The following is a 27,744-nucleotide window of genomic DNA, read 5'->3' as shown; positions in this document are numbered from 1 at the left end:
AACTGTGTCACAAGGACTGAAGGAGGGACACATATGAGCAGCAGTGTTTAAAAGGATCTGCAGGGCAATAAGAGCAAATTCAAATGACCTTGCCAACCAAAAAAAATGCAAAGTTTTCAGTCATTGCAAGATAAATGGGATGGAGGGAGGTATTCACAAACTGGTTAATAGCACTAAACAGAAACCTTGGGTTGTGTTTATTACTATTAATCAAGCCAAAAAAGATGGCAGTTTGCACATTTTAATAGCCTGATTCAGTTTAAACAATAGCTCCCTCATATGGAGGTCATGAACTTCAAGTTTAGATTTTTTCCATCAACATTCAGCCTTCCTATATTTGTTGTCTGATGTGGTCATTGATCCAAGGCATTGCATTACTAACTGGAGCAGTCCTGGAAGTGAAGGAAAAGTCAAGAGCTGATGTACACAAATCATTGTGTAAAGGCAAGCAGAGGCCATGATGACAAATGTCATACCCGGATAAACCCAGATACGGATTGTACGTTTTCACACTCCCTTGTCTCACCTTGTCACCACTGCTAATTAGCATACATCTTGTGCATCAAGGAAGTTAACTCTATCAAAGCATGAGACCAGAAATTTAATCACTGACATTCTAGCAGAGTACTTGTTACTGACAACACACACATACACACAAAGTGTTAAATTCTTCCAAATACAGTAAGCAGACAAAAAAGATAAAAAGGAAATTATCTTTGTCATTTGCATGGTACAATTTTACAACACATTCTTTTGTTTTATTATATGATCTCAATGCAGTCTTCTATTTAATATAAATGGCATACTATGTAATGTGAATCATTTTCAGATTTTATCAAATTAATACGAAATACATGAAATAAATAAAATGAAAAAAGAGAGATATCTTGAGATTAGCTTTTTATTCATCTGATTACTAAATGCAAGTGGTTCCACTCAACATGTGATTTGTGCTAATAGAAATAATAAGTAGAACAGGCAGTGGTGATTACAGAAGTGCTAATGATAGTCATAGCATAGTTCTATACACTGGCATCTGTATGGTACCAATTGCAACAGCACGAGTAGTACTTAGCAGCGTCTGCTTTCTCCTCAGTAATCATTTGAATATAATCACACTAAAAATATGTGCAAGAGGCAAAGGGTGAATGACACTTCAGTGCTCTCTATGGTACTTACTCATTGATTTGTGGATATTGTGACATGAACACTTGAAGACATGGGCATATATTACAGATATCTGATACACTGATATGAACAGACTTTTTGTGTAGATCTCATACATTTCAATGCAGTAAATAAGTGAAATTGTATATTTAATTAGGCCTACAATAAGACAGATTAGGTTGATCTAGGTGGACAAATTGTGTGGTGCCACAGTTCTGTCTTCTGGTATCGCAACATGAGATTATGGACATTTGTGTCACAGTTTTAGTCTCAGTTTCTGTTACACCCCTAAAATATACACAAATAATTTGAATTACATAATATCATTCATAATTACCAGTTATTACTGCAGGTAACTAGTTAGTTCATGTGTATATGAGAAGTAGTTCATACAATACGATGAATGTTTTGGGTCAGAGGGTGGGGGTTCATATTTGTTTTTTTCATTGTGTTTTAAAAGCCTTGGAATTTGTTCATCCTTGAATCAAAATGTACTACATTGAACAAGGACAATATTTTAGGAAAATTATTTATCTAGATAAGTTTCAGCAGCAGTCAATAACTTAATTATCTCTTTTACAGGTCCTGTCTGTTTCTGCATTTCTTGGAAATATTTTAGCAAAATAAAATTAAGGTAACTTTTGTGTGTTGTTAAAGTAGACAGCAAACATTGCTGAGAGATATTTTGCATTTCAGCCTACACACACTACTAAGCTCTTCCGAAGGAGTCTTGTTACACACACTGGAGGCTTTAATTCAAGTGCAAGAGGATGAAGTTAAAACATGATAATACGAGGGATTACGCTCACCACAGTTTCACTCCTTGGACCAAAACAAGCTCTTTGTTAATAGGATGTCTTTTCCAGATTAGCCTTTAGCTGAGTCATATTAAAGCCATGGCAAACTCATAAGAGGGGCGAGGTGCAGGAGGGGATAATGGTGAATGTTTGATAAGTGGGATTTTGATTGGACTTTCACCATGGCAGGGAAAATATGGCTGAAGTAAACAATGTAGATGAGTAACTTCTTACTAAAGCTCAACCCTCTGTGCATGCCCTTCAACAAGGCACTTTACCTTCATTACTTCCAATGGACCTAAAAAGTGCCCTGTCGTAAAACTTACACTGGGAAACTACCAAGTAGCTGTGAGAGTGTAAAGAAAAGAATTTCTAAAAAAGAGCATCTGTACTAGATAAAAAAGGGTTAAAATAGAATGAAAGCTACAGCATGCAACTTTCTGCTTTGAGGCAGGTAGTGTATTGTCTGTTCCACCATCCACCCCCACAGCTGGTCAAGTTCCCACTCCTTCACTTGTCACTCATCTTGATGAGCTGTCTGCTTAGAAATGGCATGTAGCCTGAGGGTGAGGTAAACAGCATCTATAAAGCCATCAAAGGTGTTATAGAAGCAGGTGGCGAATGCAGCCAGCACAGCCAATCTGCACGCAATGTTCACCTTGTTTTAGAAAGGGTCTTGTCTGCTGCACATTTACACATTCTGCTCTGTTTTACCTTTGTTCTCTAATCTGGTGCCAATATACTGTCCTTGACTATGCCCATATTGAAAACAGCCCCCCCAGTAAATGAAATGGAACCAAAATCATTTAATTTCTGGAAAACAGGGTGATGAAATGAAATTAATTTGTTACATAATTTATGTGATGATAAAGGTTACACATTTTAACTTGATGGTAGGCTACTACTTAAAAAAAAAGAAGAAAAAGGAAAATTCACTGATTTTAATTTTTTTTTTTCCATGATCTTTACATTCTGCTTATTTCTGACTGAGATCCGGCTTATCAATTAAATATCCCACAGGCTCTCTGTCAAGTGCATTCATTATTTTTTCATTATACTCACAGCATTCCAGTGTCACCACCCGCAGTTTTTAAAACATACCCATGCCACCCAAAACTGCACTGGGAACAGACAGACCTGTGGGAGTCCTGCTTTAATCCAAACCTCTGCTGTAGAGGATACACTAACTTCTTAAAGCAATATCTGAAGATAATTTCCTTCAACTGCCTTGTACAGTGCACTATGCAGTGTGACAGAAAGAGTCATTCAACATTTAATGTCATGTTTACATGGTGCTATTTGTAGAACTAGCTTTGTGCAAATAAAGAATAAATAAATAAATAAATAAATGAATGCTGATTCTTTTTTATGAAAAGACAAAAAGTGGAAAAAATATTATAGCTGTACAGCATTAGTTGCATTCGTACATTATACGTTGTACAGCAAAATATGACCTTTCTTTATAGAAGTGCAATATTATTACATTTATTATTAAATAAAAACATATACAGTACAGTTTATACATAGACACACAGACATACACAGAATACTTTTTTTTTTTTTTTTTAAGCTCATTCCATTTGTATGCAGCAACAGTATTTGAAACCAGTTTTTCCAAGTTAGTGAGAACAAGAGGTTAAAGTTAAAATGTTCCGTGACCTGACATTTTAAGTACTGTTTTTAATGTAACCAGAGAGCACAGGTAAGTAGGCAGTTTTTGCCTTATAAATTAATAGCCTTATAAATAAACAACATACAACGCTGTTCCATTTGGTTTGTTAAGAAGGACCATCCCACGTTTCCGTATTAAATACAATGGTGAGTGAGAAAAGTATCACCTTTAATGAAACACTGTAACATACACAAGAGGCTTCAGGGCTGTGGGAGATGCATGTACATAAACAGTGTCAACATAATCAAGTGCAAATAGAATTGTAGACTGTACAACGGTCTTTCAAATGACGAGAAACATGGCTTGTTTCTGTACAAAAACCCAATATTTACCTTCAGTGTGCTCGATGGGTTTTCCACATGGGTCTTAAAAGTGAATCTGCTATCCTCCTAGAGTCCTAAGTATTTATAATATTCAACTGTTTCAATTTCATGACCATGAAGGCTTGGATATGGGCAGTAGGCTGGATAATCTTTGGTGACCTAGAGAATAGCATACATTTAGTTTTAGCAGAATTTAAAACAAGCGAGGGAGTTCTGAAATGTGTCAAAAGTAAACTATAAATTTGCTGTGGTCAGATTATGAGAAAAGTTAAGTGGCATATAAAATAGCTTTGTTTTCTTAAAAGTGTACATTACAATTGGGGTGGCAGAGATGATATCGCTTATGTATGTCTTTTTATTCCCTATGCCATACAGGCATTGAACATAAAATGACTGCATCAAGGAACACTTGTTACATGTCTTGTTATTATTTTATCAAATTTCCACTGAGGTGGACAATGAAGTCAATCAATCAATCAATCAATCAATGCAAATGGTGACTAAGAGAGGACCAAGAATTGACCCTTGTGGAACACCTGTGCTAACACTAATGGGACTTGACTTGCCACTGTTAGAGACCACTGTCTTAGTTCTATCTGAGAGACAGTCATGGAACCATTTAACGGACACCAAATTAGTCGAGTTTATCCAGTAGAATATCATGATCGACTGAATCAAATGCTTTGGGTAGGTCAATAAAAAGTGCAGCAAAATGTTGATGACTGGAATTTTACATTTTTAGTTACCAAGCGATAAGCTAAAAATGTAAGCTTGAGGTGCTGCAATTAGATCAGTGCTGAGGTCTAAATTATCTGTACCCTTAGGTTTGTTAGGGTTGTAATTAACCAATTTACTATAAACCTTGCCATGGCTTACTGATCTAAAAGAAAATTTATTGCCAGAGTGGGAAATATTTGGAAGAACCTGTGGATAGACAACCAGCATTTATTGTCATAGTGTACTGTTTGTTAAACACTTTGCTGGATGAAACCTTTATATTACATATAAAGGTATGGTGTCTGTTCAGTATTTGACCTCTGACTTCTGGAAGTAGTTTTCAAAGCATATGGAATCCATCCAGCATGTGTATGAGCACGTTTAAGCATTAAGCTTTAATGACCAACTGATTTTAATAATATTTTAGACAAAATAATGAAAAAATACACTTAAAATTAAAAATACATTCATATTCAAACTGGTTAGTGGTCTATTTTCCAATGAGGTAACTGAGCAAAGACAATACTTTATGAGATCAGTTTATGCCAAATGCTGTTTAACATAGTTACTGAAAAGTTTGAAAATGGTGAAAGCTTGAAAATGTCAAAGCAAGCTGTCAATAGTGGTAACTGGAAGATGAAATGACTCTGATATAGTCTAGGAAATAACTGAGAGGACACACATGCACTACTAGCTAAAAATACCTGGCAAGCTATGTTGGCATAGGACGTTCACCAACAAACAAACAACAAATGTTTAATAAACATGGAAGACTAAATGTGTGCTTGGATTGTAACAGACTGTTGCTGAGGCAGCAATCATTTCAATTTCATTCATCGACCACAGACAGGGACATATATCTTCCAAACATGTTACGTTTGTAATACTGCACTCCTCACTTTATTCATCTAAATATGAATAGTCTCTCCTTAACTGAACAGCAGAGTCAGACTGTAGTGGTGATGTCATCTATAGACAAATCCTGGCGCTGCTACAGAGACAGTGAATAATGACACAACTCCTGGGACAATATAACAGCACCCATGGTGTTTTTACTGGGACATGAGAACATTTTCTGAATCACAGCTGAAAGCCCTACATTCAAACAAAACTCATTTGAATGCAATATTTAAAACCACAATCCTCTGAGCCCACAGCATCATTCATTAATTCAGTCTCGCAGGATCAGCTCTAGAAAGGTCACCTGATGACATCATGATTCAAGTCTTGATGCTCCGATTTACATCTTAGGGAGGCACTGTGTTTGTAGATACTGAATTTGTTGTTGAAAGTAATCTAAGTAGCATAATGTAAGTTCTGTTTAGAGTCGAGCTTCCCTCTTACAATGGTTTTAGTTAACATCTATATACAAGCATTCTTTATGAGATGCAATAAATAGCTGTTTTTCATTTATACCCTATTCAGTCTCAATTACTATTTAGTTTGACACTGATGGAGAAGGATATGACAGCATCCTTAAAGTCTAACAAGAGCAACACCATCAGTGTGTGTCTTTGATGAGGTTTTCAGACGAATGAGAAATGTATGGGACAATAGTGACTATCAGCATTGCCAAGAGAGTTGACATCCTCCCATTTGAAGCCTTTTAGTTATTCATAACAATTCTCCATTGAGTGTGAAGATAGACTGCAGCCTTTCTAACTACATTCAATCCAACTCCAGGGATGATGTCTATTAAAATAGGGTCAGTGATGGTTATCCAAATGGATAATGAAATTCTAATTGGAGTAAACACTTAGTTAATTATTTGGTCTTTAGGAAATGTGCAGTGTAATAAGCATCAGTGCCATGTCCTAAAGCCTCAGTGAGCTGCTATCAATTGGTGCAGTCATTTATCTGCTCAATGCTACTTTTGATGCTTAACCGTCCATTCAGCTGGAAAAGATGTTTAGAAGTTTGTGTCCCCCAAAACCTCTAAAATTCAAATGAAAGTGCAAGATGAATGATTGCTGCTACTGTCTATAACAAAGACAATTAAAGTTGTTTTTTGGAAGACTTGCAAGAAGTGATCACAACAGGAAAACGACAAAACTTCAGCCCTGCAAAATGTTACACACAAGACCTCAGACTATTTAGTGTGTATTATTGCAGATCTACCACCATCTCCCACACAGAAACAGAGGAAACAACTTTGTTCCACCCACGCTCCGCAGCTACACATTCACAGAGAATGGCTAGTGCAGATTAAAAAGCAAAAATGAAATGTTATTGTCACACCATACAGGAGGAATTCCTGGGGATGAGTGTATATTTTCAAACCACGGCCTCATACCTGACATTCAACTGGCTGTTACAGCCGAGGCAAACGATGTGTGAATGCTCAAAAACAGTTTCCTATTCATTATTTGAAGAGTTTATCCGCCTCTATCTCCACCGTCACAAGCGACATCCCAGAAACTACTGACCCGATTTTGACAAAACTTGGCTGAGTGATGTGTCGAATCCTTAAGAACCAGCATTTCACAAAATTACAATGATTTGCCTAAGGGGCCCCACAACAAATAAGCAAAATCACATCTCCAGTTTTGTTGTCGTTGTTTACGTTAATGTGAAGTACAATGCCACTGTACCATTTAATCTGAGGTCAAAGTGCATTAATAACATAACACACAATTTCTTAAAAACAGAGAATTAAGCACTTATGATAACCGATGACACCCTCCTGTTACCATCAATAGATTTTTGAAAAAAAGATATATCATTATTTCACCGTGATAAAGCTGTGTAGATAAAGTATTTCTATAATGTCCTACCCTCACTTCAGTGCGTCTCCCCACACATAATTATCTCTTCTGTACGTTTTGTTCATCCTTTCTACCACCTAGCATAGCTGTTTCAAGTCTCTTGCTGCCTCTTTTCACCCCTCAATGGTTTTAATTGTCCTGATGACCTCAATCAAAAGACAATTACCAAAGGGAAGAGAAGCACAGGCAATTATAGTCTTCACTATGACACAGAGCACACCTGAATGAAGCTAGCACCTTTCACAGTGGTAAAATTACATGTGCAGCCAGTGATGGTTGTCGTGATGAAGAAGTAAGCATGAAGTATGTGCCTGAAATGCTCATGTGTCCTTAGAGAAGACACTGACACTTCAAAGCCCAATGAGCGAGATGGTATGGTTTGAAGTGACATACATACATGAAGTTATGTGGAGGAAATAAGGGCAAGCTGAGATGAGATAGAAAATAGGTTAAGAGGGACTGTTAGCATACAGAGATTTTTTCCTTTAATATTACTCTCCTATTAAGTGACTGAAAGACATTTTCTAAGAATCTGGAAATTTGCTAGAACGTACTTGCAGTGTGACGATTACTGAATGTTTAAATTGTGATTACAGTAAAAATGACACATATTCCATAAACCTATACCATTTCAAAATGCATTGTCTGTCGCTAAAGTCCATCATTGTTTCAAGAATCAATGCACGGATGCACACTGAGGCTGGTTAAATGACAGTCATTTCCTGGACTGAGGGAGGAGGAAGCCACAAAAGTGTTTATCATCTCTGCAGCTGTTGTTGGGGATCATGGGAAGGGCAAACTGTTATTTTGTGTATTTATGAAGACATGGACAAATCCATATCACAACGAAATAAATATGCAAAAGTAAATGCTGAATAATATATTTGAGACTGTGCACAGTTCATGTAGTGGCATATTATGATACCATAATGATGATGCATTTCAAGACATCATCATAATGCAAACCAAAAAGCCAAGTCGATGTATACAACAACAGTACATTCAAGCTACATCCCTATTGAGTTAGGCAGATTTTAAAATGTCACTTTTAAATGTCACCTGTCTTGTCATAATGTCAGTATATTCACAGTCATCTCTGACATCTACTCCTCTAAGATCATTAAATTATAAATAACTGGCCAAACATTAAAAAATAAATAAATAAAACAAATAAACAAGGGATTCATTCTTAATGAGGCACCTTATCAGCATTTAACAACCACCCCTCGTTTCCAAACCATGTACTGTGTTATTTTCTTGAAATAACCAGGATGTCAGGTCATTTTTAATGTTGGATCCAAGGCAGAGGCCACCTAGGGAATTACTCTAACCTGAGGTAGAGATGGCTGCCAAGGGAGCATACACCATCAAGAAGCATGTTAAAGGTTGCAAAGTGACATAAAAATGATGTATCTAGCTATTTCAGCATTGTTCATAAATCGAAATGATGTCTTCAAAATTTAAAGAAAAGTCAGCAGGTGACCATGTTTTTCTTCTTCCTATATAAATACACTGGAAGTTTATGAGCATTTCAGCCTAGATTGTCAAATCAATAGTCCCAGAAAATGTGTGGTTCCAAACTGCACTGAGCTATTCACACTAAAACTTAAACTTACTGGCGTCTGTGCACAAGTAAGCATGAGTAAACAGTTTGGGTGTACACTGTACCTACACAGTGAAAGTCTGCCCTTCATAGTGCATGTGAGGTCAAGACTAGCTTTAGTAATAATTGCTGTGGTAGTTTTACTATGAGCTAAAGCGCCAAAGCAGACAGTGCTAACTTTCCAGAGAAAATGATAACACTAAGTAATACCAAGTCACGGTAACAACTATAAAGCAAAATACAATATTAAGTTAGACAATTGTGATTTCAACACATTCCGTTTAATGACAGTTTTTTTTAATCAAATTTGATATTTAAATAATCAAGTAAATGGATCTTGTCTTTATTTCTATTCAAAGTGCATTTATTAAAATTCCTGAGCCCAATCAATAAGCCTAAGATGAAAAGTTTCTTTGGAGCTGAGCCATACTGGTACAAACAACCCACTCTATTTTGTTGTGGCAGGGAAATGTTGTGTATTTTCCTCAGTTATCTCCTCTAAAAAAGCAAGCACCAGATAACAACATTCCCACTAAGGGCAAGCCTTGTTTTGTTATCGTAGAGATTTCTCATTGAAAGACGCTGAAATCTTTTCTGGTTTAAAATTCGATCAACATTCACAGAAAACACCTAATGAAAAACTACTTTTGTGTATGATGTACTGTAAAGCACAGGTAATTTGCTAATATATCTACCATTTAATTTTAATGTAATATTGACTGACTGACTTGAAACCATCTTTACTCAACAGTATAGATGGCAGGTTTCAAAGAGTACACCACACATCAGCTGTGTTTTCATTTTGTCCTTTGGCCAACTTACACAATTAAAGTTAATTAGCTACACTTAAAAAAAAAATGTCTGGATCAGTATTTCAATAAATTCAGACACTGCGTGACATTAAACAAACTGAAGACATCTGAACTTTCTAAATATTTAACTACAAAAAATTCTTCAAAATGTTAAGACACCCAGCAAGAGTGGCCCCAGAGACAAGGCCATGTCATTACTGACATGATTTGATGAGGTAGAAGGTGGACATGAGAGGATAAATGCAGCTGTAAACCCGGATGCAAACACCTGCTCTATCTCTTAAGGCAGTAGTAGTACTGCTCGAAAGCAGGTCACAAAAATGGCGTTGCCATATACAAATAATTGTAACTGATCATTTATTCTATCAATTGATCAGTCTTTCCACTATCAAGTATTTAACTTCTCATGGAAGGTGGAGAAAAGCTGGCACTTCTGAGCCAGGTGAACAAATGCGGTCAAGAGAAAAAGGTGTCAGATGTTGAACTGGTAAAAGGCTTAGACAGACAGTCCTAACAGTGAGAAAGCGATAAGCATTGAGCCCATCTGAAGTGACCTTATTTCTTCTGACATGTCATTTCTTGTGGGTGACAGATTATTTTACTGGATTCCTGTCTGTGACACTGAAAAAGCTGATTGTACATGTAGAGTGGCAAGTGTACTGGAATACCTTCAGTGCACTAATCAAGAGGCCAGCCAGCTATGGCTCAGTGGATCAAAAGAGCAGATGGTGATTTGTTGGGATGCATTTTACTTTTTAAGTTCAAATTTTAGGAATTTTAGTAATTCTCAGTCATGTTACTTGCTATTGCTCTTTGATAATTTATTCATATGTATGTATATTTTTCATCACTTTTTATTTCAGCTAACTAGATGAACTTCTGTTACAAACTGGACATCAGCCCTTTTTTAACTATTAATCAAAGAGCCCAGTCAGAAATGTGTTAACAATTTGTTCAGAATATGCAAGTTTCTTATAAAAGAACTTGCATTACTTTTGATGGCAGTGGGGTTCATAGTCTAATTGAAAGCTGCATGCTGAGGCTTTCCATTTACTTTCTATTTTCTAAAAACCTATACTCTCTCTGTGCATGCTCACACACTTGAGTTAAATCAAAGATGTTCCCCTGAGAGGAAGCACTACTCACTCTTCTATTGTTTGTCGTTTATGAGCACAGTCTCCCACTTCTGAGTGGGGCATATTTCCCCAGGGATCCTTGAACATGTGACACTAGTTTCAGGGGGATAAACAGAGGGCTCGTCTTCTGTTTGTCTTTGTACGTTAACTCCAATAGTAGCATATTCTAATAAAACTCTGTTGTAAGCTGAGAAAAGAGTCAAGTTGGCTAACTGGAGATAGTGCTGAGCTATTCTTTTTTTGGCTTACTATGAAGCAGGTAAACAAAAAATCATTCTATCTACAAAATGTAAATAATTTGATGGTCATTGTTGATCTGATTGACAATATTCAGTTAAATAATTAAATACATAAACAAGCCAAGCACTCACAGTCACTGATGCAAGTGGTGTCCAACTAAATGTAATAAATACATATAATAAATATGAGTAAAGGCTCGAAGGATCATGCCAATTCCCAGCATTTTAAACAGCATGCCCAAAGGTCACTTACATCCATCCATACTGCATCACAAATTCAACACATGTAATAAAACAAACAGTATAGACATCTGTCACAGAAGTTCCCCAAGAAATACAATTTGCTACTTACAGTTCATCATTTTTCGTTGGACTGCTACAGCAGGGCCAGCCCCTTAATCTAGAATGTTCCTGACTGGCTGACTGACTGACTGACTGACTAACTAGCTGACTGACTGATCTCATTTCAACCACTGGTCAGCCAAATGTCCTGGCGCTTGGGTTCGAGTTTCCGGTGCAAACAGGTTCTATTAGCAGGGTGTTTGCGGCCTGCAGTGTTGCCAAAATTTAGAGACTTTTTCTCAAACAAGACTGGGTATAAAGCTGGTACATGGCTGGACTGTATGGGGAGGCCAACCAGGGGCTTAGGGCTATACTTCTTGTTACAGGCAGTCTCCCGAGCTGCTCTGGTTTCCCAGCTGCTTAGGAACTGCACGGAAGCAGAGGAGCACTTCCAATACACCAAGCCTTGCCTCCATAATGGCAAATAATCAACTTTCTTTATATGTATCATAATTACTAAAGGGGGCAGAGCAAAGAGAGCAGGAGAAAGGGAGGGAGAGAGAGGAGTCATCGGTAAATGGTAAGCTTAAGAAACCTGAATAGCATGTAAACGACAGAAACGCCAGCAAACCAGGAATGAGACGATACGCTTCCTGCAGCACAGCAATAAAAGCCCTTCTAAGAAATAAAGGGTTTCTTCCCACTTAAATGCTAGAGAGCTTTTAATTTGAAATGGTTACAGGAAATGTTGAGTTTATATTAACACGTGATTCAGTAACTTCAACAGAGCAAACATGAGACTGAAAACAAGGCTTCAAACTAAAATAGTGGTATGATCAATTACAGATATAAAACTGAGGGAATAAGAAATAAAGACCTGCCTGAAATAAAAGTCTGTTACATTCTGGAGTTCAGATAAACAAAGGCTATTAGTACCAACTATTGTGGATCCAGTAAGAGGCTGTCCACTGTCTAGACAAAATAGGAAAGATATTCTGTCTCTTCTAACTTTCTCACTGACCATTTTCTAAGTAAATATAGCCAAAATCACAGCACAGTCTTTGTGTTTAATTCATGTATTTGGTGATTTTGTATTTGGTGAAGTGCTACAAGATAACAGAAGAAAAAAAACAAACACTTGTTTGTTGGCAGGTATGGAGAAACTAGCGCGCAAAGGATGGAGTTCCTGACCGACCCACTGAGTTCTTAGTATGATGTTAATAGAAACTACTACATTAACACTTCCTGCACCTGCATGGTTACATGGCTATGCTATTTGTTGTTCTCAGCACCAAGTGCTACACCTCATTCTGGGGAGTTATTTCTTGGAGAAATTCTTCTGCTATAAAAGAAGAAATGCACTGACATCACACCAACTCTTGCTAAATTCAATACACACCATCTCACCCGAGGATCTCCACCTCTTGCATCCATCTAGTTGAGAATAAGATAATGAGACAGCTGACCCTTCTCATAAGGAAAGTAAAGAAAAGAAAAAAAAAAGAAACAAAGAATTCTGAATATCTAAATGCGATAGCTCAGCTGTTTTGAGCTGTTATGTATAGACAAAGGGCAGCACACTTGTCTGGAGTGAAACAGCTCACACAGCAGAGGACTGAAAAAACATATTGAACTAAAACATGTCATGTTAAATTTCAAGTTCAATTATTAATGTATGTAATCACTTATTCATTTCATTTCAATGTGCCAGTTGGTAATAGTGTGTCACCTCAAAGACACAACTTAATAAAAAAATGGGCCATGGTCAGCCACAGATCATCACTGATGGCCCAGGAACACCTGATGGCCGACTATAAGCTCAGTGTACTGGGGTCCTAATCCTCCACAAAGCTGAATGAACCTTCTAATAAAGATTCTGCTTTATTCCCTGTGTCTTATCAGAGGAGGGAGACAGTCACGCAATGTGGTGAATTTACTGGATCTAAAATGGTTCATGGGGCTACTTATGCAATGTAGCATGAGTTGAATTACATTTTGCAGGCACCAAATTGTTGAAATTAAAATCCTTTCTCTCACTGAAAATGTAACACATTTAAAGTGTGACATCTGAGTGTGCCAAATGGCAAAATCCCTAAAAGCATCTATGCAGTTATTTTAAGATCTTACACAATTTTTTTCCTTGGAGAAGATATATATATGAATCAATCAATTCACTCTGACCTTAAAAAATGACAAAAGATTGCTTTTCTACAAGCAGTGGCTGGTACAGACTAAATAACCCAGAAATATCCCTCTGTGGTGACTAAACTCTGCTTTTTGGACAAAGACAACTTCTCTCTATCACTGTGTGATCACATTTACATACCGACTATTTCAAGCAACTATTTTACATGTGTGCACACTGTACATAGTTTTACAGAATCTTAGTGTTCACCAGCCAAGGCTACTGCAGACTTGAAGCTTTGCACTTCAATTTATTCCTATTCACAGAAAACAGCAGAACACAGGTCCTGTGTGTCGCACAATTATTCTTTTAATGAGCTCTGTTGAAAACTGAGATTTAATGAGTATGTGATCTGACACATGAAGGGACTGTCTCAAGGCTCATTGTTGGATCTCTACAACTCAGGTCAGCACAGTTAAAACACCCACTTATGCATGATGTTACACAGTTAACTAAAAAAATGACTCCTTGAATTAATCTGAATCACTCAGTTCTGAGTTAAGATACTGATGGTGTTCTATTCTAAAAAGTAGTATATGCAGTGTCAAGGCTGAAGCTCTTAATGGATGTATCTGAATGGATATACAAAACAAAGAAATGTATAATTTAATAGAAAATCAGCTGGCTGAGATGCAAAACTCAAATTAAAAGAAAAAATTAAGGCTATAAGTGCCTTTGTACCCGAGGTTGTTTTTCTCTTAACTGCAAGCTAGGATAACAGCTTAAATCAGAATTGATCACATAGCAGCGCTGTCAGCCACTCACTTATGCCTCATAAATTTCAAAATCCTTCTCAGAGGATTTCTCTCCTGTATGTTACAAAATCTTCTGAATAGGACATGTTTACCTCTGTATTATTAGTGTATAGTGATGTTATATACACTAATTTATCAGTCCTTTACAATATCCATTACATAATGAAACAGCAGTGATACAAAGTGAGATACCACCTGATGACATACTGAAAGCAAAGAGAAAAAGGAAAAGTACAGATGGGTTTTTAAGAGTCTCTTTTAAAAAGTCTTGCTTTGAAGGTACAATCCCTGCAAATTCGCAAAGCAAAAGATGCTTTTAATCCTGATTAAAATTCATGTTTTGAATTATGTTGATATCCGACTGAATGCAGACAATTAAGGCAAGAAGCAGAGAGGCACACTGAGAGAGTGGTGAAAACCAGCTATTAGATCTGTGGTGAAGTAAAGGTCGCATCTAACATGGCAATAATGTGACCTGATTTCCCCTGCTCAAATCAAGGGGCACAAGTTGCTATGGTAACTATAATATAGCCCATAGAATTAAAGCTGGTCGTAAAGGTGCTTTTGGAAAAGCCAGCAGTTGCTCTTAAATTGCTAGTGTTGTGACAGTGTTATTTTTACGGTGTGGTCAGTTTTGAAGAGTCAAAACTGAAAAGCAGCAAACCAGCCCCTGAAATGCAGCTATGTTCTTCTGTGACACATGCTCATTCCCAGTGCGATGCTGTGTAGTTCCATGGCACATTTGTGGCAAATGATGTATAGTTCTAATTAATTTGCAATGTATTTAAATGCGATCACCACTGTCTGGCTCCGTAGGTGATCAAGTGCCTTCATCTCTTCTATGGAGAATACAGCAATTCTACTTGCTGGTTAATATTAGCAACCAAATTGGGGATTTGCGTTTTATAATTTCATAATTTCTTTAATCCATGGTCATTAATTGTGATGAAAAAATTACAGATAATAGTTGTGGTAAATTTGATCGTGGCATACCAATAAATATGTGATTAATGCAAATGGAAATCTTAATCCTAAACTCTAAGAATCAAAAAAAAGGTTTTCACTCATTAAAAATGCATTAGAGCAAAGCATTAGGCTGATAACATTAGATGAAAAGGCAACATAATCAACGTGGATTACGGAATTTAACTTGTCTTCTGGAGGTTTTGACAGCACAACAGCTCATAAGAAATTGACTTGAGGGTGGGTGATATATTGAATATCCAATATAAATTGTCACATAATTGTTTTAAGATACCAGCATGAAATGTGGTGCTGAATTGCTGCATCTCGCACGCGAGGGTGTTTTCACACCAACTGTGTGTCTGCTGCATCACTGCTACTTCCAGCTATGTCTTTGTACAGAGTTTTCCTAGCCTTTTGTTTACCCTCATTCAGTGCAAGACAAAGACGCACACACACACACACACACACACACATACACACACAGTGAGAGTAACAGAAACAGAGAGAGGGAGAGAGAGAGAAAGAGAGAGAAAGAACACCTCTGCCCTTCACCTGTTAAATTATTGACATCATATGATTTTGGCCTAAATTGGGTTTGTGCTATGACCATATAGTGGCCTCATGTGGCCTCTACTTTCTCCGCATGCAGCTGCTACAATGGTTATACGTGTCATATTCAGATTCAGTCAAGGCACTGCAACTATCGTGAAAGGTGTCAATTTTATGTAATGTTGCTGGCATGATGTCAATTTTACTATCAACAGATGTTTTTCCTGTCTTTTTTTCATGGGAACTGACCTGACAACATGGGCATGAGACGAAAACGAAAACGTTCTGCACACACCACACAGGCACCATGTTTCAGGCCTTAAGGTTTAATGTCTTATGGATTTGTGTCTTTTGTTAGGGGTCAAACTTGGTTTGATTTCACCGTTTTTGCAAATTTGAAATTGTTCCAATAGAAACCACAAATGAATCAACAGTAAACAAGAATGTTTTAAGGCAGACAAGCATTGCAGGGACTAAAAACACCATAATGGTGCCATTTTATGCAACAAAGGGTTAAATTGCACATTTACGAAATGCTCTGGAGGAGATTTCAAAATATGGAAATATTTATTGTGTATCCTGACATAACCAAAAGATATTGCGGTATCATTTATAGGCCATATTGCCCAGCCCTCATTTGGCTTAGTGTTTTGGTAAGATGTTTTAGCTTATTTTTTGAGGAGCTGTGATGTCATCCATCTTTTTTATACAGTCATTGGAACATACCAACACAAAAAGGCTTAAACATAACGTTTATGCAAACACAGTAGAGAGAAACATTGGCCTGATGGTCTGACACTCTGGGGAAATCTTCAGTTGAAACTGTAACATAGAAAACTTACACTGTGCCTTTATTTTCATGTTACCTGCTCAAATGAATAGCGTGAATTTCACACTACCTAAGTACATATAGCGATAACAAACTAGTTTTAAATTTTCCTTCTGCTGAACAGTTAAATCATCACATTTTCTCTAAAATGAGTCTAAAAGTGCAGAACATAATGTGATTTATGATCAAACCTGCTGTTTTACTGTTGTAACTAACACAAATATCCATAATATAATCAATCATCAGTTAATTTTGTAATCTGAAACATCACAGCAATACCAATAACAAAAGGCAACAAAATGCGTCTAAATGTGCATTTAGATTTTAGGTAGATGGTAAGCCATAGTACGCCACATCAAGTCATAAGGATCATTGCATTTAAAGTGCATTCAGAAAGTATTCAGACCCCTTCACTTTTTTCACATTTTGTCACGCTGCATGCTGCCTCATGCTGAAATTGTTTCAATTCATTTTTCCCCTCATCAGTTTACACTATCCTCTAATGACACAGTGAAAATAGAATTTTAGAGATGTTTGTAATTTTTTTTAAAAAGCAAGGTTCAAGGACTTTCCAGGCCCAACTCCCTCAAATTCAATGACCCAACTGCTGTTAAAACACTAAAACTTTTTATAACAAGAACTAGCAGGCTTTACAGGCAACAATTAAAAAGAAAGAGAAGCTTGAATGTTGTCAGCACTTCTAAACTGTGCTTGTGTTGCAGTGATGGTAGACTATGTGGTCTCTCTAACACAGCTCAGCAAACAATATACTGTCTACGTTGAGCAATAAAGACAGAGACTTATTTACAAGTTGAAGAGCTGAGACGGTGGGAGACACACATGCAGACAGCGGCACATAGCCCATTTACTAAAGTTAAGTAAAAAACTATATTTATATCAAATGAACTTCAATTTCTATTTTTGCACAAAATATATCAATTCAAGCACTTTCAATTACCCATGGATATTTTCAAACAACTTTCAAGGTCTTGAATTCACAAACTCTAAAGGATTTCAAGGACCTGTAGGAATCCTGAAAAAAGAAAAACTGAAATATCACATTAACAAAATAAAGTAAAACATGCAAAAAGGGGAATGGTCCCTTGAACAATTTGAGACCATTCTGTGTTCTCCCTTTGAAAGACAACTAATTAAACTAACTAGCTGGAGTAGATACATGTGTCTGTTCCACACCACCTTACTGTTTTGCAGCAGATGTTTGAAGTAGCTGCTTATTAAAGGCTCAGAGGAGAATTCAGCCAAATCATTTTACAGCTATATTGTTAAGTGAATGTTTTGAGCCTTTTCAAAACATGTGCCAAATGCTGCCTTGTATTGTACTGCATTGTTCTGTCATCCCATGCTGTCAAACCTCCTATTCATCTGCCATTATGTTAAACATTACATCTAATGATCTACTGGACGGCTGGAAAATGACACGATTCAGTAGCCTCTCACCCGTTGCTCCTAGGCTGCTTATCTTATCATTTTATTAAGAGCTAATCATTCTGAGAGACATTACAAGAGGGCTGAACTCTGACATGTGAATTAAAATATCAACCATGTGAATTAATTACTACATGTATTGAATTTATTATGGCAGACAAATACAGAATACAGAATTTAAATCAGGACTAGAATTACCGCCTCACAGTTGTACAACAAGCCCAGTTGCCATTGATTAGCATGTGAAGTTATGGCCAAAAATATGTTTTTTGTGGTCTCAGTGACCTTTGACCAGCAAAATCTAATCAGTTCATCTTTGAGTCAAAGTGAATGTTTGTGCCAAATTTAAAGAAATTCCTTCAAGGCATTCTTGATCTATTGTGTTCACGAGAATGGGACAGACGGATGGATAACCCGAAAAACATAATGCCTCCGATGCGAAGGCGTGAAAACACCAACACTGCACATACCAATGTCTTTATCTCATACGTCATATTTTCATTATTCTTTTTCTTTAGGACCACTTGCTAAATCACTGCACCCATGATGCTACCCACAGCAAGCTGACAGTTGATATCGAGAGACCATGTAAAACCAAACATCAGCATTCACCAAACAATAGTTGCTCTGTATAGAATCTTCATAGTGAAGCTTTCCTTTAAAATGCATCAGTTTTTCTGTCTTGTCCCTATGCCTAATGGAGCTTCACACCATCCTAATATCTAGAGGACATTTTCCCGGTAAGTCCCACATTTATTAAAGCATACACTGTATACTGATGTACAGTTTTCTGCTTAATATTAGCAGTTCCCATTCAAGCTGCTCATTCACTGTGTGTCTAGTTAATGTATCAGATCAAGATTTTCATCAGAAAGTCACTGGTAGAAAACATGAAATCACTAAACATCAATCATTATTCATTCAAATGAGTACTGTTATGTCAGAGCATACCGAACGATATTAAGGAAATTATATTACATCTACCTCACTTGGGTAGAATAAGCATAGTGTTTGTCACGAGAATGAACAGGGAGCTACAGCTAACCATAGCAGCCTTGTTAGTTGTATTCTGACAGATACCTCCATACACATTTCATCTCTTGGGAGAAAGGAGGCATGAGAGTGGAACGCAGCAAGTCATCATGAGCCTGCAGGATTCATGACTTTGTACTGTAAGAAAGGTGACTCGAAAACACTCCTCCTCTGTTAATGTACAGCATTGTTGCCTCATGTTAAAAAAAATGCCCACTGGGTAGCAAGCAACATCACTGTGTGGCTTCAGAATGAGTGAGTGGACAATAAGAAGGTCTTCACTAAAAAAGATATGCAATCTACTGAACAGCATTTTGACCTCAGGGGTTATTTTCATAGATTCACACAAATGTTTAATTCTGAAAGCTCAGCTCAAAGTAACATAAAACACAAAGAAATAAGGGTTACGGCAGTTGATAATAAAGATTCCAATAAAAGGTATAAATGATGCAACAACACGAGATTTAACATCCAATTAATTATTTAAAAAATAATCTGGTCGGTTGCCGCGTGTTATTTGTTTTAGGACATACTTTTACAAGAAGCTGAGAAGCAATTTCACATTAATGAGCTAGCAAAGAGGACTGTTAACCAACAGGGCCTAAAGACATTTTCATTAGGGTTAAAGATCAAAATGTAACAAGGTAATTCTACATAATTAGGTATAAAAACAAATGTTACATGAAAATTCATTGATCTCTTGGGGTGTCTTTGATTTCTCTCGACAATGCTGATGCTTGCCCAGAGTTACTCTCTATGTCTTAGGAGGCTTGACTTATTAAGATAGCACAGAATAGACGAAGAATTGTAAAGAAAGGTTTGGGCTCCAATGAATTTTAAACAGGGTAAAAAATTGCCCCTAACTAATTCTTTAGGGGGATCAATGCGCTGTCTAAGGTAATGAGAAACAGAAATAAGTGTAGAGTACTAAAGAGACTGCGAGTGAGATGCTCTCTTATGCTGTTGCCCCCCAAAAAAGAAAATAAACAGATTTTTGAATAGATCTACTGGTCATAGATTGGGGTACAAGAACAGACTGCTCCTACTGGTTCAAGTAAAGTTTATGCACAAACCTTCCCTGCCCCCTTTTCATCCCATTTATTTGTCTGCCACGCATGGTATTGTTTACTAACGCAAAAATGATCAAATCATGCCAGAAGATGAATCATATTTTTTGACTTTTTGAACCTGAAGGTCAAAAGTACGTAAATAATTTAAGCTAATCTTTCATTTTGTACTATCAGCATGATGCAGATATAGCCTTAGACCCTGTATTCGGCAGTATTTGACTCCCCTGAAACCACATAGCCTGTTTTTACACCTTCATCTCACTAATCTGTCTAGAGCATGAGATTGTTAGACGTTTGGAAGATAAAAAATCAAAGAGCGTTGTGCTTCATCATGGCCCTGGTAGATAAGGCCCTTTACTGTCACATAAAATCAGGGGCTGCCTACTGAAAAACACTCCATCCTCAGGCTATTCCCCACCATCACCACTACTTTCTCCATACCATCTCCACAAATACTTGATGTTCACTTCACTGACAAACTATTTCCAAAGACAAATCAAGCTTACTACTACCTATTTCAACATGTGAGTAATGTGACCAAAGTAGAAGTCCTCTGAGTAAGGTGTGCTGCTGTTTAGCTTTAATATTACAGTGTAACAGTTTGCTTTGTTGCTTCAATAAAATACAAGGAGCTACTATTTTAATGATGCTTAGCTAAATGGCCTTCAGCTAATTTTGTTGTGATCTGTGCCTGAAATAGGGTGTGTTTTGGTTTTTTTCTAACAATACTCTCATTTCCAATAACTATTTAAAGGCGCATATATACAATTAATAACCTTTAACATTTTCACAAACACCCATTTAAACAGTGGCACAGAGGAAGCCTGTGGGCATCTGCAGATGACTTGCACAAAGTTAACACAATGAGGACAGCACAAAGACAAACAGATAAAGGGACTGCATAATTAACCAACCTGAGGCTGTGGGACGTATTAGCTAACCACAACAAGTTATTTAAGTCATTTAGATCAGCTGCTAACTAAGGAACAGCAGGTTCCAAAAATCATTGATGCTGTCATTTCACTCGCGTTAATTGCATGACTGCTTACCATACTGTGCACATTTTTCTTGATACAGAGATTTATTGTACAATCAGCTACCTTCATCAAAAAAGCCAGATCAGAGAACTGAGATGATGATATGAGGCCGAAACTGTTTTCCATAAGAGGGATGCCACACTGTAATCAAATTAACAGTTCTTATTTTGTAGTTGACACATGCTTTACTATGACAACATCAGAGTGAGTTAAGATTGTCTGTTTGACTCATTGGACATCAAATCCAAGTCATTCATTACCATGACAGGTGGAGGAGGGTGCTGAAAGTCAGTCTTTCTTACACAGATGCTTCAAAGCAATTATATAAATTAAGTTGTCAGATGGGTCCTGAGGGACGTTTGTCTTCCAGGCTCTGCAAGACCAGTGGGCTTCCCTCACAAACAAAGTGCTAGATATGAATGCAGCCAAGCAAGGGTTTGCCTCTGTCAAGATTACCAACATTTCTTAAAAAGAGCTTCTTTAATCTAACAAATTCACGTCATCTCAAATCTTAGCCGTGAAAGATGCCAAGGACTTATTTTCTTAGTCACTGTTGTGTTTTGGAAACAAAATTACACTCTTGCATTCTCTGGACACTGAAAAGCATGTTTACAGATTTCAGGATGCCCTGCAATTCCCCAGCACTTCCTAACTTCACCTTTGTTACTCTATAGGAATAGCTACACAATGCTCTAAATACTGAAGCCTGCACAGTGTGATATCATATGACTTTTGTATCTTATAAAAACAGCAACCCTCTTCATGGACATGCAGAGTACAAAGTGTGATCTACAAGACATTTTTTTTCCATTTGCACTTTATTAGTCTCAGATTTGTCAGTGAAGATAAAACTCCCTTGGGTGCCATTGTCTTGGTGCGACAGCTTCTATCCCTAGCCTCTCTCTTGTCATTGCTGGTATACAATTTTTCCAGTTTCCCAAGGGTTGTTGTCATTTTCAATTAGCTGCAGTCTAAATGATATCTCTTGGCCCATGTCAATAATCATTTCAGTTAAGAGGATGGGACAGCTGTAACTTCAAGACATATTCCATTTCCATCAAGGTTAGCCAATCTACTAATTTGCATTTCATCTCACACCTGCCCCCAAGTGGATTTACAAACATTTAAAGCCTGTATTGCAAGCAAATAACTGATTTACATCCGATAAGGACAAGGATAACCTCTAATTCGTGCCAAGTGAAACAGGCACAGCTGTTCATTCCCTCCATCTATTCCCCTGATATGCAGGTGAAGCTCCTTTTGATTGGAACTGCGTCTGGCGACTTTAAATATACATCTCTTGGTGAGATAAACCATTTTCAGATGATCTCAGGAAATTAAACTAAGCGGTGGAGTGAGCTAATATGACAATCGTTTAAGCACATTAAGTCTCATGAAATATATATCTAGATTAACATTATGGCAAATTATAACCCGTTTCAAATCACGAGCATGCCTTCATGTTAGGCTTCCATCATTAAGTCTTAATGGATGCTGTATAACACTAACAGGAAACCATAGTAGCATTAGACCATGATATAGGTTACATGATTTTTACTCTGATTTACAGTTCAGTACAGTGCAGGTAAGATTCAAAGATATAGTGTCACTGTAAATTTGAACCCACATTTAGTATTTTTTGAATGGCAACAAATGCAAAACACCCTCGAGTAAAACAGGCTCCAATTCATTAATTAAAGTTAAATACGTTGCCCTCCGTCCCCGTGAAATGATTTACCAAACTGAACTGAATAAAGTTCAGAGAGCAGTTTGAGTAAGAAAAAAACGCCAGATGATTTTGCTGAATCAGGTAGAATTTTACATCGTAGTAAAATTGAATATTGATTGTGCCCATGTTGAAAACGATATATTGTACAACTACAGTAAAGTATATGTGACATGACAGTTGAAGATAGATGTGCTCAACTCACACTCCTTCAAAGAATGTGAATGAAATTGTACTGGAAGTAAAAAAGACTGAGTAGGCTGCTTTGCTCTGTTTATATCCCACTCTCACTTACACATACATACAAACACACAAAAACATACACACCACACAGTAACTCGACCTGGAGCCCTGGACCTGCTGCATGCATCACAAAAAAATTGTGAGCCTCACGATATAAGAAATGTCAAAAACCTATTTCTTCCATACACAAAATTATCCCCACAATGTTTTCTTTCTTTGGTTAAATTTTTGGAGTAAAACTATATTTAAACATAATTTATGTAAAATTGTGGAGTGAGTGAAGCACACAGACCAGTAGACTAGTTTCTTTATTTTTAGAAAGCAAAACTGGTCCAAAGGTACATGGGTGAAATCTTCAGGAGTCTTGAATATTATAGTGACATACTTATTTACTTCAAATTAGAAACCTGCCTTAAAGTAGTATGATGCTGTTTTTGGTGTCTTTGAATGGACCTGCATTATAAATGAAGAAAAGCCACAGCAGCAGAGGGATTCACTGACAACAGACAAACATTTAAAGGTTGAATTTTCCTCTGGCAGACTTTATTCTGTCTGCCATCACTTTGCTAATTGCTGTCATCACAAAGAAAGCCCCACAAACTTCAGGAAAAACAATACAAATAATGTGTAATGGCTTAATAATACCCGGTGCTCTCTTTGCATCCTCCAAACCCAGGACTGAAAAAGCCAGATCAAACAAGAATCTGCGAGCCCCTAAGCCACAATGCACAAACCAACTGTCACCAGCACAGTCAGATGATAGCATTATACTAAACATTCAACCGCAGCAAAACCACAAAATTAGAGTTTGGGAAATTTGCATATCTCTGATTAGATCATTCCTGTGGGTCTACTTGTGCAGTAAGTGGCATGTAAGAAGCCTCCTGCTCTGAAACCTAAAGATGCAATCCCATGCACACAAAGGACCTGCATCTGCCCTTAAAGAAGAGCTCTATATTTCACTAAATATTTTTCATGGGTCCCTTTCAGCTCCTATTAAAAGCAGCTAGACCTCAAAGCCACTTCAGTGTAAAAACATTTTTAAGTGCCTCCCTTGTCAGCACTGTTGAGGGTTCCTCATAGACACCTTTAATTTGTGCACAAACCTGGACATATCATTCCAACTTACTCAACACATAATAAATGGAAGAACTGATTCATTTTGAGACTTTGTAGTTTGTTTGGGCATCTAGACCCATTCAGCAGGTCCATCACCCACATGCTTTAATTTTGACTCCATTCACCCTAAAGAAAAGGTAGAAGTTATTAAAAGAACAAGGGGAGAAAGATATATATATATATATATAAGAGATATAAGAGGAGTGGGTTGTCGGTCAAAGTCGACACTGTTATCTAGTTAAATGACACCATCTGAAACTATTCTGCTCCTTTTAGGTGATTTTATCAAGATTATTATCAGCAGCGTGGTCATCACAACTTGTCCCTCTATCCACAACCTGCGATCACTCACACAGCTGTAGCTACCTTAGAAGGCGAACAAAAACAAATGAAAACACCAAAGTAATATAGTTTACTCACCTGAAATACAAAAAAAAAAGTCGCCCCTCGTCTCACTTTTTCTTTTCTCTCTCAGGTGATTCCGGCTGTGGCGACCGCCGTAGCTTCTCTCCCTCCCGACCCAAACGGCGGAATGGCAGCGGTGTACAGAATATCCAGTGAAGTCCGGATCCTCGTCTCTGCCGCTCTATCTGGTAAGCCAGCGTAAACAGTACATCCTCAAGTGGAAAAAACTGAAATACATAGATCTGTTTCTTTTTCTCAGCCTCTTTCACCCTCGACCGCAAAACCTCGTCTTCCACTTCAGGGAGCTTTCTGCCGGTGCTGTGCGTCGAGGTGGACGGAGGTTTGGTTTGGTCTCCTCTCAGTCAGCCTCCACCGCTGCAGCCGGCTTGAGGCTCTCTCCGCAGCGCAGCATCCCAGCTCACTGGAGCTGAGGAAAAAAAGGTGGCCCCCAGTTAGCTGTGAGGAGTGGCATCACATCACTTCTTGACACTGCTGTATGGTTATTCCTGTCGGGTTTGTTTGTCCATTTGCGTTTCCTTTCTGAAATTGGAAAATGGTAAAGTTGGTTTGATGTAAGGTGTAAAAACAATGGATGCCTGTGTCGTGTATGAAAGTAGCATGAATAATTTTCTGACTTGAGCTACTTCAATTTTAACACATAGGCTAGCAGAGCAGAGTGCACATTTAGCTAAAATTACATCCCAAAGTGACAATACGAGTAAGAGCGTCCTCTGCAGATTCCTTCCTGTTTTTATCAGCTTTTCATTTTTACTTATTGAACAAAGTTATTTAGCTAACTAACTAATTTAGCTAGCCGTTTAAATGTCACCGTTAGTACCAGTTAAGCTAACACTGACTTAGCGTGTCAAGCGAAGTTTAGCTAGCAATATAAAAAAATAAAATTAAAGTTTTCTTCTGGGTTAAATTCATTACACAAAAGGTAAAAGTGAGATAAATACAGATAAAACTTTTACCGTCTTCACGGATGCGAGTCTGAAATTCGCAACCCCCAGCTCCCGACGTGTCGGTGGTGCCCCCCAGTGGCCACAGTGCGCAACGACCTGTGCCGTAAATATTCTTTATTTTGAAGGCGCTAACCGGAACTGTTACAGTGTGCCTGTGGCAAATCCAGAATTCAATTTCAATTAATTATGCTTTATTGTCATGAATGTCAGGTGTACAAAATTGCCAAAGGATAGCACAATTCAATAATTAAAAACAATACATAAAAAATATAGAATTCATTAAGTGAATTAAATAAATAAATTGATAAAAAGAAAAAGAAAATGTCAAAGTGAACAAACTGTGTGTGTGTGTGTGTGTGTGTGTGTGTGTGTGTGTGTGTGTGTGTGTGTGTGTTTCATATGTAAATTAGGTTATGTCAGGATAATCATTTGTCACATTCAGTGATGTTTTAATTATGTGTCCTTCAGTCTGAGACATGCAGTCACATGTCGTGCAGCTTAGTGTGCTGCATATCCCTCTCCTAATAGAATCTGTTGCTTTTCACTGCCATCTGGCTCTGTGAAGTTTAGGATTAACAAATCAAATTTCTTAAGTATCGCACTCTGATGATATTATATTCATCAGATTTCAAGAGAAGTGCATCTCTGCCTCTACCTTTACCTGTCGTGCAGTGACAGGCTCTTTCCTACGATGCTGGCCAGGATTTATTGTGTCACCGTTTGTCTGTGGCTCTGGACTGTGGTCGCAGAGTCTGTCTGCGCTTTGTATCTCTGACAAGAAGGAGATACTCTGCTAATTATTCATTTAGGGCCAGATAGCAATTAAGTTTGTTTTGAATAGTGGTTTCATTCTTCAATGTTCTAGATAGGCATCTTTTGTTAATTTAATGATTTGGTTTACTCTGATTAGTACAGCAGGCTTGGAGCAGTGCCGGACTGATTCTTACGTGCAGGTTGCATAGAGCATATGTTGTACCACCCAGTCACACAGGCAACATCAGGCTACATCTGTGGGCTGACCTTACTTAAATCAAAACTTGTAATAAGTGTCAGTCACAATAGTGTAGCCTACAATATTAACAGTGATGCAATACTATTTACATTACCACTAGGACCGCCTTTACATAAGATTAATAGTTCTAATACATGTGTTAGTCCCACTGAAGAATGTGGACATGTGGTCACCATCTTGCCATCATCTTTCTATTAGTTCATCCAATTGTTTCAATCTGTTTATTTTGAAAGTACTCTCTGAAAATTTTAGTATGAAATCATGTCTGCATTGACACTAGCTTGATTACTGAGAATTAGTTTGATATGTCCATGCTAACGAGGCTACTAATAAAGTCTGAGTGGGGACTTTTGCTTTTTCAACCCTCAGTAGAAAACTCTTTCAAAATAAAACTTTCCAAAAAGACTCAAGTGTAATTATGCACCGTGACCACTGGAGGGTACTGAACACTTTTTTTTTTTTTTTTGCATTAAATACTTATTGGTGAAACATTTGTCAAAACTAGTCAGTTAGTCCCAAGCTTGTGACAGTGTGACATTTCTCCAATCATCCTCATGTCTTCTCCTGTCAAATTCTAATTTTGGTGTTTACCACAAACTGACTTTTATTAGTATTAAGGGGGACAGGTCAGAGTTTACTGCTTTGCCAGAGGACTTTTTGACAGGATAAGTGTCCATTGATATTTGCACTTGGTTGTAGATCCATACAGGCTTCACTAATCAATATGCCACTTTACTACCTCCATGAGCTTCAGAATAAGATTGAGAGGGACCTTTGGTGGAAAGGCTTTGTTTGAAGTTTGAGACAGTTTGATGTTTTTTTTGGTTGTTTGTTTTGTTGTTGTTTGTTTTTTTGTTTGTTTGTTTTGTTTTGTTTTCCATTTGTAGCCTAC

The 27,744-nt window shown here is 37.4% G+C and overlaps 1 protein-coding gene across 3 annotated transcripts in view; it reads right to left on the bottom strand.

The window, feature by feature from the left end:
• cntn5 (contactin 5) overlaps positions 1-26,066 on the bottom strand; it is a 100,201-nt gene extending 74,135 nt beyond the window's left edge. The window contains exons 1-3 of one of the 3 annotated variants that reach the window (XM_071496390.1): positions 25,850-26,066; positions 25,145-25,415; positions 24,891-25,060 (exon numbers count right to left, since the gene is read on the bottom strand). The gene's annotated coding sequence lies outside the window, so the exon portion shown is untranslated. Of the gene's footprint in view, positions 1-24,890; positions 25,416-25,849 lie in introns of all 3 variants that reach the window. The other 2 variants (XM_071496389.1, XM_071496391.1) reach the window with 2 other exon arrangements.
• Positions 26,067-27,744: the final 1,678 nt, after the last annotated feature.

Source organism: Trachinotus anak, unplaced genomic scaffold (genome assembly GCF_046630095.1).
Source record: "Trachinotus anak isolate AG129_WGS33_773 ecotype Australia unplaced genomic scaffold, CSIRO_AGI_Tana_v1 ptg000014l, whole genome shotgun sequence".
In the NCBI taxonomy this organism is placed as follows: Eukaryota; Metazoa; Chordata; class Actinopteri; order Carangiformes; family Carangidae; genus Trachinotus; species Trachinotus anak.
Note: the sequence above shows the minus strand (reverse complement) of the source record. Positions and strands in the feature narration are given on the sequence as shown.